We start from the raw sequence: 10661 nt of genomic DNA on the forward strand, positions 1-10661 counted from the left end.
CGAACTTGTTTCTCTGTTCTTGGCTCAGGCATTTCCTGTATTGCTTTCACTTTGTCGGGATCCACCTCAATCCCTTTTCCGCTAACAATAAAACCCAACAATTTTCCAGATCTCACCCCGAAAGTGCACTTGTTCAAATTTAGCCTCAGCTTGAATTTCCTTAACCGTTCAAACAATTTCTGCAGATTCACCAAATGTTCTTCTTCTGTCTGAGTTTTGGAAATCATATCGTCCACATAAACCTCGATTTCATGATGAATCATATCATGGAACAGAGTCACCATAGCTCATTGATATGTTGCACCAGCATTCTTCAGGCCAAACGGCATCACCTTGTAGCAGAAGGTGCCCCATGGGGTTATGAAAGTTGTCTTCTCCATGTCTTCTGGTGCCATCTTGATTTGGTTATAGCCAGAAAAGCCATCCATGAAGGAGAATACCGAGAACTGAGCAGTGTTATCCACCAAAACGTCGATATGAGGTAATGGGAAATCATCTTTAGGGCTAGCTCTATTCAGATCCCGGTAGTCAACACACATCCGTACCTTTCCATCCTTCTTAGGTACTGGAACGATATTTGCAACCCATGGCGGATAATTTGTGACTGCTAGAAACCCTGCATCCAACTGTTTTTTCACTTCTTCCTTTATCTTGACAGCCATCTCTGGTCTTGTTCTTCTGAGCTTCTGCTTGACCGGAGGACAACCCTCTTTGAGAGGTAAACGGTGTACCACAATGTCTGTGTCAAGCCTTGGCATATCCTGATAAGACCAAGCGAAGACGTCAACATACTCTTGCAACAGTTCAATCAACCCCTTCTTCACGTCGTCTTCCAAAGCAGCCCCTATCTTGATTTCTTTCTTGACGTCCTCGGTGCCAAGATTAATCACTTCAGTAGCCTCTCGATGTGGTTGAATGACCCTTTCCTCTTGCTTCAACAGCCTGGCAAGTTCTTCAGGGAGTTCACAGTCTTCGTCACCCTCTTCTTCAGCTTGGAAGATTGGGTTTTCGAAGTCGAAGCGAGCCATAGCAGAATCGTTATCAATAGAATTCGGTGATGTGCATCTGCATGAGTGATGGTATGTGCTTATGAGTGTGAACAGTGAGTGAAAACTAAACTAAACATTGCCAAATATTTTTATTCTTTTGAAATTTTGAAAACTGTAAAAATAGAAAGACAGTGAACAAAATATTTGAATGCAAAAGACGTCCTTCATTTATGATAAACAATGCAGGTATCCACATAGATCAGCCCTACAATGAGTCATTACGCCCTGGGCGGAACGTAAGACTTGGACATGCATGAATAAACAAAGAAAAAATTACTCCTCTAGAAGAGTGACTTGGACAATTTCCTCGGCAGACCAATTGTTGATGACTTCACCCGGGATCCTCGGACGCACCCAGTTGTCGATGTCGCAATCACTATCTCCATTTTCATCGTTGATCGCCGAGATCTGGCCATATTGGATGACGCCAGCACTGGAGAAAGTAATCGGCCCCTGACGAGTCTGAAGTGCTGAAGTTGTAGAAGTCAGCGCTGGTTGATACCCAATCCCGAACTTGTCGTCTTTCATTGGTAACTCCAACAGACGTCCCCAATCGGGAGCAACACCTGAATCCACCAAGTCCTGTGTCTGCTTGAAGGATGAGATAGAGGCACCTGCTTTAACCTCTTCCATCGGAGCTGCATCCTTGATCTGAACTAATTTAAAGGCCTGACAGAGGGTCTCATGAATTTCACCTTCTACTTCTACATACTTGAAGGTAGACAGGTTACTTACCAGGATGTCCTCCTCACCACAGACGGTGATAATTCTTCCATTGACTGGGAACTTGATCTTCTGATGCAGTGTTGAGGAGACTGCCCCAGCATTGTGGATCCAAGGACGACCCAGAAGGCAACTGTACGAGGGACTGATATCCATCACATCGAATACGGTGTTGAAGGTTTGTGATCCAATCTGAATTGGCAATTCTACCTCTCCAAACACCGACCTCTTAGAACCATCGAAGGCTCTCACCATGAGATCGGAAGGTTTCAAGATCAAACCTTCTACTTCTAACCTTGACAGGGCTCTCTTGGGTAGCACATTGAGAGAGGAACCTGTATCCACCAGAACGTGAGATAACACGGTGTCTTTGCATTCCATTGAGATATGCAAAGCCTTGTTATGATTGCGTCCAGCTGGTGTTAAGTCAGAATCAGTAAAGCCCAGCCCGTTGCTTGCATGAACATTTGCAATGATCCCTTCTAGCTGGTTTACTGAGATCTCCTGAGGCACATATGCAGCATTAAGGACCTTCAGAAGTGCCTCCCTGTGTGCCTCTGAACACAACAGGAGTGAGAGAATGGATATCTTAGACGGCGTCTGAATCAACTGATCGACTACTTTGTAGTCGCTTTTCTTTATAATTCTTAAAAGCTCGTCCACATCATTCGAGAAAGTAGGCTCTGAGCCAGTCTGGGGTGCATAAGTGCCCTCATTTACAACTTGTTTGCCTTTGGCCTTAACCGCGGCATCAGTGCTCTCAGTTTGGGTAACGGGTGGCGAGAATAGTCTGCCACTCCTGGTGAATCGCCCGATTCCACCAACATTGTCCACTGCGGGACCTTCAACTTCGAGTTCAGACTTTTGACCCTCTTCTACCTTTAAAGGTCGTTTCACCCCATGATCGTGTGTGTATACACTCCCCCCATAATGCTAGGGAATAGCCCTATCGCTTGTGAAAGGTAAAGGACCAGGGGTTGTGATTGTCATAGCGGCCGGTCGCACTGGTGGCACTGGTTGCGCTTCTGGCACACTGATCTGATTAGTCGGGTAAAAGATGGCGATAGTAGCGACATCATAGTCATACTCAGGAATCTCATTCATTGAAACAAAAACATCCGGAACATCAGAATCAAGTTCAGTTACATCAAAATCAAACACATTGTTTGGTATATCAGCAACAACATTTGAAAAATTAAATACATCAATGGGAAATACACAATCAGCAGGAACAACATCTGTGAATTCTTCAACAGCATCTTCAAACACCTCTTCAACTACCCCTTCAGCAAACTCTTTGACAGACAAGTCTTCAACTTGGAGGATACCATTGTCAAGCAAGACCTGGATACCCTGCTGCAGCTTCAAGCAACCCTTGCCCTGTATAGCACAATCCAAACAATCCTTCCCACAACCGGGGAAAACATCGGCCTTCAGAAAGCATTCCTTAATTTCCAACAACAGAGTCTTCAACTTCAACACATCCTTAACAGACTTGGCTTCTCCTTCCAGCATATTAACATTTGCACCACCATGTTGTGGCATGGGATTGTTAACGACATTAGGAGCCGGTGCAAGGTTAATAGCCTTTGAGTCTATGAGGTCCTGAACTACGTGCTTAAAAGCTTTGCAGTTCTCAATATTGTGGCCAGGTGCCCCAGAGTGGAAGCTACACCTAGCGTTGGCATCGTAACCCACCGGAAGTCTACCAACAGGAGGAGCCAGAGTGCGTAATTGCACAAGTTGTAGCTGTTGAAGACTTGTAAGCAGCTGAGCGTACGACATTGGAAGAGTGTCGAAACGCCGGTCCATCATCCTCTGCCTCTGTTGATAGGCGGGTCTGTTACCTGGTTGTTGTTGTTGTTGTTGATACTGAGTTTGCTGACGTTGTGGTTGTTGTTGTTGTAGTGGTGCTGCAGCCGGAATAGTCACAGCTGCAACAAACGGTTGCTGATGATAGTTTTGAAAGTTATTCCTTTGGTTTTGATATGAAGACACAGAATTCACACCCCCTCCCTCTGCTTTTGTCCTCCCATAAATGGCTTCTTTACTCCTGATGAAGATCCACCTCCATTGTGGCTCTTGTAGGTCTTCAGGTAATTTTCTACCCTCTCTCCGGTAGCGACCACATCAGCAAAGTTGGAGGCATTTCACCCCACCAGACGCTCCAGGTAAGGTCCAGGCAACGTATTCATGAACATGTTGGCCATTTCCTTTTCCAACATGGGAGGTTGAACACGGGAAGCTGTCTCCCTCCAGCGTTGAGCGTATTCCCTGAAGCACTCATTGCTTTTAAGAGACAGGTTCTGGAGTTGAGTTCTGTCTGGGGCCATGTCTGCATTATATTGGTATTGCTTCACAAAAGCTTCCGCCAAATCCCTCCAGCAACGGATGTGGGCTCTATCCAACCTCATGTACCATTCCAGGGATGCCCCAGCTAGGCTGTCCTAGAAGAAATACATAAGTAGCTTCTCGTCATCAGAGTATGCAACCATCTTTCGGAAGTAGGCTTGCACATGGGTCTTCGGGCAAGAGCTACCATTGTACTTGTCAAAGATTGGGACTTTGAGCTTCGGTGGGACCCTCACGCCTGGGACCAGCCCCAAGTCAGAAACATCTACCCCCAGGGGGTTTTGTCCTTCTACCGCCTTCAGCCTCTCCTCTAATCTCCTGAACATGGGATCCATGCCATGGCCCATGCCAAAGTCTTCTGGAAACAAGAACTGATCATCTTGATCATCGTGAATGGGTTATTGATCAGGGTTATTATGTGGGATCGGGACAGGCCCCGGTCCATTAACCTCTGCAATTGGAGGATCAGTCACGACCTCTGGTTGAGTAGTTGCGGGATTCCTTTGTATCATTTGTCTAATCTCTTGCTGTCCTTGAGCTACTTCCTGAACCACATCCATGAATTGGTTCATGCGGACCCTCATCTCAGCAAGTTCTGCTTGTAGACTTTCCATTGCTTTCTGCTGGTTTCTGCGGGTACCGTACCGGTGAATTCCTGAATCAGCTATCCTGCTAGTGGAACACCAAATAATATGAGAACACCGCAGCGGTACTTGTTATGCAAGATATGAATATGTAAATGCAATGACATGTTTATCAAATCCAAAAGTTATTCTACCCCCTTGATTCCAGTCTCACATCAGGTGAATAGTGCAAGAAGACTGAGTCATGGATAAACTTCTGAGATTAAGATGCAATAAAGGGAAACCATCATACAAACAAGTTCAAGGAAAGGGGCCTTAGCCGAAAATACATCAAAAGAGGATCTCCACAACAAGCCTGTGGATCATCACTACACAACAACAAAGCAATAAGTAAAGGGAGGAGCAATAATCAGGACTCAGCCTCCTGTGTACAAACCATAAGGACTGCTTCTCACTTCAGCCAGCAATGCTATCGTGTCAGGCTGATCTGGGAATTCTATCAAACGCCGGATAAGCAGATTCCTTTGGTGAATAACTCCATCCAACTCGTTGATGTGCTCTTTGTAGTAATTCCCATCATCTTCTCCGAATACCTCTTCAAGTCTGGATTTCTTCAAACCTGCCAACACCTTAAGTTCTTCAATCTGTCCTCGAGCCTCATTGAGTTGATCGGTTATGTAACCATTGGTAGAACGGGCGCACAGAAGCTCATTGTTCTTCTCCTTCAGCAAAGTCTTCAATTTCTCCATCTGACCAGTCAGTTCGGTCACCATCTCCTCCTCCTTTGCCTTCCGAGAAGTTGAAAATGTATCCCATCGCTCTTGCCACCCTGCCAATTTACCATGAGCATCCATTAATTGTTGCTTGACTCGCTTCAACTCAGAACTGGATGATCCCAAGGCCTTAACTGTCTTCCTGAAGAAGTCCACCTCTACAGCTAATTTCCTTTCTGCTTCCTCTTGCAATCTGACGGCTTCCCCCTTCTGATATTCTGCCTCATGGAATTGATGCATATAGTTTTGCAACTTCGCACTTAACTCCGAGTTCTCGGTTTGAAGTCCCTCAATGGCATTCTTCAATTTGTCATACTCCTCTCGGCTCACCATTGTTGACTGCTCAGTAATAGGCGGATACAAAGGTTCTTCAATAGGAAACGGCAGACCAAACTCTTCGACTCTTCCTTGAAGCCATTCTCCATACTGAGGGTAAGTTCTACAATCTCCTTTTCCAAGCACAGTTCTTCCTCTCTTGATCACCTTGAGCCAGGCCTCTGCTGCCTTACGGGATACAGTCAAATCAGGCGAAGAATGGAAAAACAGTGATTCTTCCACATCCTTTTCCAAAGTCGGAGTTCTTAAAGCATATCCAAACTGTCTAACTGCTAGAGAAGGATTATAGTTGATTCCTCCTCTTCTTCCTGCCAACGGTACATTTGGAAAGTTCCCACAACTGTGAATAATATCCGCCCGAAGCAAGCTCCAGTCAGACCACCAAGAAATATCTTCAGCTCTCAACCCCATCAATCTCTTCGACCAACTCAACGAGTCCTCGACATCAACGAACGCTCCTGATTTGGGTAGGTGAGAACTGAACCACTTATAAAACAAAGGCGCACAACAATTCAACAATCCTCCTTTTCTATTCTCATTCAAGTGGTGCACCGAATGAAAGAAATCTCCTAGCAAGGTCGGCACTGGATTTCCCAACACGAAGAGGCGTATTGCGTCCATGTCCACAAATTTGGCAACATTAGGGAACAGGACAATCCCATACACACAAAGAGCCAACACAACATTGAAACCCCTCTGGTCACCATCTTCAAGTTTCTTCTTTGCTTCTCCCAGTAAGAAACTCAAATGAAAACCACTGACTCCTCCCTTCTGACACATATTAGCCTTCAAGACTGATTTCCCCAAATATGTGGCCGAAGCAACCATGCTGAGAACGGGCAAAAACTCAGAACTGTAGAACAACAACTGTGACTTGATGGGAACTCTGAGAAAACTGGCAATCTCCTCCAACGTAGGGACCAAAATATAATCCGGGAATGTGAAACACCTCAATGGAGGGTCATAGAACTGCAGCAGTGTGAATAGAGCATCATGTTGATCTTTGGAGAGAACCGTGACGAAGCTTAGAATCAAACCGTAATCCTTCCGGAATCCTTCTAGAGAATCGTGATCCATTAACTTCATCAGTTGTTGAATAGGCTCCAAACAAACCACTGGAAACTTGTAAGCGACATGTCTCTTTCTGCCAATATCCATCTCTGGAGAACCATAAAACCCCGACCGGAATCAAGAAGAAGATGTAAACCCCTTAGAAATGGATAAACATGTGTTAAATGATATGAATGCAGAATGATGTGATGCAATGCAGTGACATGGAAATCAAGACTGTTGTATCTGCTTGAACATCTGTCGGGTTGCACTGTCTGAAAAGAAACCCACTGAGGAATGTAATACAAGATCAAAACTCTGCTCCAGAAAACCGGGTTGGTTGGAGGTTAAGGTTCCCTGAATTTAGCCCGCCCCTCACTGGTAGGTTCTAAGAACAGAAGTTTGTCAGCTTTAGCCCTTCAGTCGAGAATAATACGTTTACCACTGAAGGTTTGGCATTATTACGGGATAAAAGACCTCTGATGACTCCCCTCAACAGGATATCCTAAAGCAAGTTCCCAGTCTCGGGGTCCTCGGATTGAGCAGCGAGAATGCGCCCACCAGAGCTAACATAAACGCGTCTCGGAGGAGAGGCCTCGACTGAGTTCTCGGGAAATGGTCACCAGAGTCGACGATTTCTAAAGGAATATCTGTCGTTATGGAACACCCATAGGACAAAATATATCCAACAGAAACCTCGTCTGGAATGTGGGTCTCATGAACGACTTAACGTAGGAACATGCCACGCAAGCCTCATGACTATCCACTCTAAAACCTGTGTGTACGCTCAAGCCTGGGTAGTGGGCTTATCTCTCATAGAACATCCCACCCCAACAAACAGTCAACCCCCACAGAGCCAACAGACACAGCAATGATATGTACACAATGCAATAAGATAAAGCAAGTAAATGCTGAAAAATAAATAATTGTACAAAAGAATAAACACCCAACAAATAAGAAACCTACAAAAGCTAGGAGGGACTCGCTTAGGGAAACCGGGTCCCCAGCAGAGTCGCCAGCTGTCGCAACCTAAAAAATATAGTGTACGAAAAAAACAACCGGCGAAAGAAAATGACAGAAGAGTCGCCACCGTGCATTATTTATCCCAAAGGAGGGAAAGGAAACGCTCGAAGTAAACCTGGAGAAAGGAAAGGAAAAGACAAGGTCTCGCAACCAAATCTTGGGTTCAGGAGTCGATTATGCGAAGGGAAGGTATTAGCACCCCTACGCATCCGTAGTACTCTACGGGATCCACTATTGTTGTTCTTGTCTAAAGGGTGTGTGTTTATCTAAGGTACTATTTACTAAAAGAGAAAGGGTCAAAAGAAAATGACTCGCACGAATGTCGCATCCATTGCATACGTATCTCATCTGAATATGAGAATCAGAGTCTTCGTAGCTCGGCTACCTAGGGGTTAAGGATAAGTGTGCTCGCTAAGACATCGCGTCTTATGCCTACGTATCTCATCGGGAATGAGAATCAGAGCAAAAACGTAGTTCAACTAACTACGGGAACAAGGGTCTCGATTGCAACTAGGGCAAGAGAAAAAGGAAAGTCTCGATCGCAACGAGGGCGAGAGAAAGGATCGCAACGAGGGCGAAAGCAAACACGGATTAGTTGTTAGTTGTTAGTCAAACTCGGCAAGACATCACATCTTGTGCCTACGTATCTCATCTGAACATGAGAATCAGAGTTGCCGTAGTTCGGCTATATAGGGATTGCCATCTGAACATGGACTTACAAAGGAGGACACTAGTTATGTCAAAGGAGAGTGGGCAATGTGTTCACGTCCTAGCAGTAGGTGTCGCAGCTCGCTGAATCGAGTCTTAGGCAGTTACCTCTTTGCAATAGGATGGATTGACATGCCACAAGATCGGAGACGCACGGAAGGTCTAAAAGAAATGGGGAAGTTCTGCCCTAGAGTTGTCATGCAATATGTACTTAAGTGTTTAGGATTTACAAATGGGAATATCTACCTAATGTTAGCATGCAAAGAATATGGAAACCCTACCTATGTTATCATACAAAATGATATGGGAATCCTACCTATGTTATCATACAAAGGGTTCTATCTAATGGGTGCTACCTAATCGGAACAAGAATTGACGAGTGGAGCAAGGAGAAGTGTTAGGGATAAGGGTAGATGGCGATGCATGAAGAAATCGACTTACAAGGTTGATGGCGATGCATAAAGCAATCAACTTACAAGGTTGATGGCGATGCATAAAGCAATCGACTTACAAAATGGTGGATGAATACGTGCTGGTTCTGTTAGGTTTTGAAAAATGATTACTCGACGTTGGATCGAGGTTTTGATCTTGCTTTGAAATGGTTATCGAATGTTCATTTTAATTCTTGTATTAACAGATGAATAAAGAATGAAAGAATAAATATTATACATTTCATGGGAGAGGGATACATTTGTTATGAATGGGGGTTGTCGAAAATCATGAAATAATTAAATCGGGCCCAAACAACAAAATGATGCGAAATATGAGTGTAAGTGCAAGAGAACCGGCTCATTGTAAGAAAGCCCAAGAGTAAGCTATGTGAGGTTGATGGCGATGCTTAAAAAGCAATCGACTTACAAGGGTGTGGAAATGGGCTCGATATTGAATCGAGAAAAATATGATTTTTATAGTTTTAAAATGGTTTTGAATGAATGATGAAGTTAAAAGAAAGCAGATCAACCATGAGTATAATAAAAACATAAACATAAAATAAAATGCTAAAACAAAATAAAATTCTAAAAGAAAATAAAATGCTAAAAGAAAATAAAATGCTAAAAGAAAATAAAATGCTCATTGCGGGTATCAAACCCACTACACTAAAGACCATAGAAACCACCCCTCTCCACCAGACCACTCATGACTAGTTATTATTTTGATGCTGGATTGGATAAATAAACTAAGATGGATTAGAAATTAGAATTAAAATTAAAAAAAACTAAAAAAGAGAAATCTGTTGGACTACCCTAATTAATCCAGCCGCTTGGCTGTTGGGTTTTCAATGGGGTATAAATTGAAAATATAAAAACAATTATTAACTAATAACCTAGGAATTTTAAACAAAATCTTTAATCTTTTCAAAACTTATTCTGTTTAAAAATAAATTAAAGAAAAGAAAATAAGGAAAAACAAATGAAATAGACACTTCCGTCTCTCTCACACTGCGCTTCTCACAACTTCAAACACCCTCAACCTCACTTCTCTCTCACGCTCTCAACAAAAACTCAATCAATCGCTCTCAGCGAATCGCTCCCCCATTGCTCCCTTGCCGTACTCGCTCTCAATCTTCATTCTCTCAATCTCCATCATTCATCCTCAATCTTCGCTTTTCCAAATCAATCTCTCGACCTCTCTCACTATCAAAAGCCTTAAACTTTATTTCCTCAAATCATCAACTAAAAAAACTAATCCTACACTTCCAACAACAAGCACATGAAAAGGATAAAATGAGGAAGGAAAAATTCTCACAAGGTTTCACGGAGGTGGTGAAAGGCGTGAAGAAGTTGGCCGGGAAATGGCTTGAGCAGCGGACGGACGTGAGGTGCGGCGGTGAAGGTTTATGGTGTTCTTGAAGTTAGCCGCCCAATCCAGGTATTCGATTTTGGGATTTAGGGTTTCGTTTTGAGATTTTATCGCCTCCAAGTTTTTTGTTGTCCTTAATTCCTGATTCTCTTCTCTCCTTTTATGCTCACAGATTAGGGTTTTCGGATTTGGTACTCAAAAGCTCAAAGAAGAAAATTTCCAGAAGTCTTTTTGATGCTCAGAATTGGACTACCTTCTTTGAT

Source organism: Lathyrus oleraceus, chromosome 5 (assembly GCF_024323335.1).
Source record: "Lathyrus oleraceus cultivar Zhongwan6 chromosome 5, CAAS_Psat_ZW6_1.0, whole genome shotgun sequence".
NCBI classification, from domain to species: domain Eukaryota; kingdom Viridiplantae; phylum Streptophyta; class Magnoliopsida; order Fabales; family Fabaceae; genus Lathyrus; species Lathyrus oleraceus.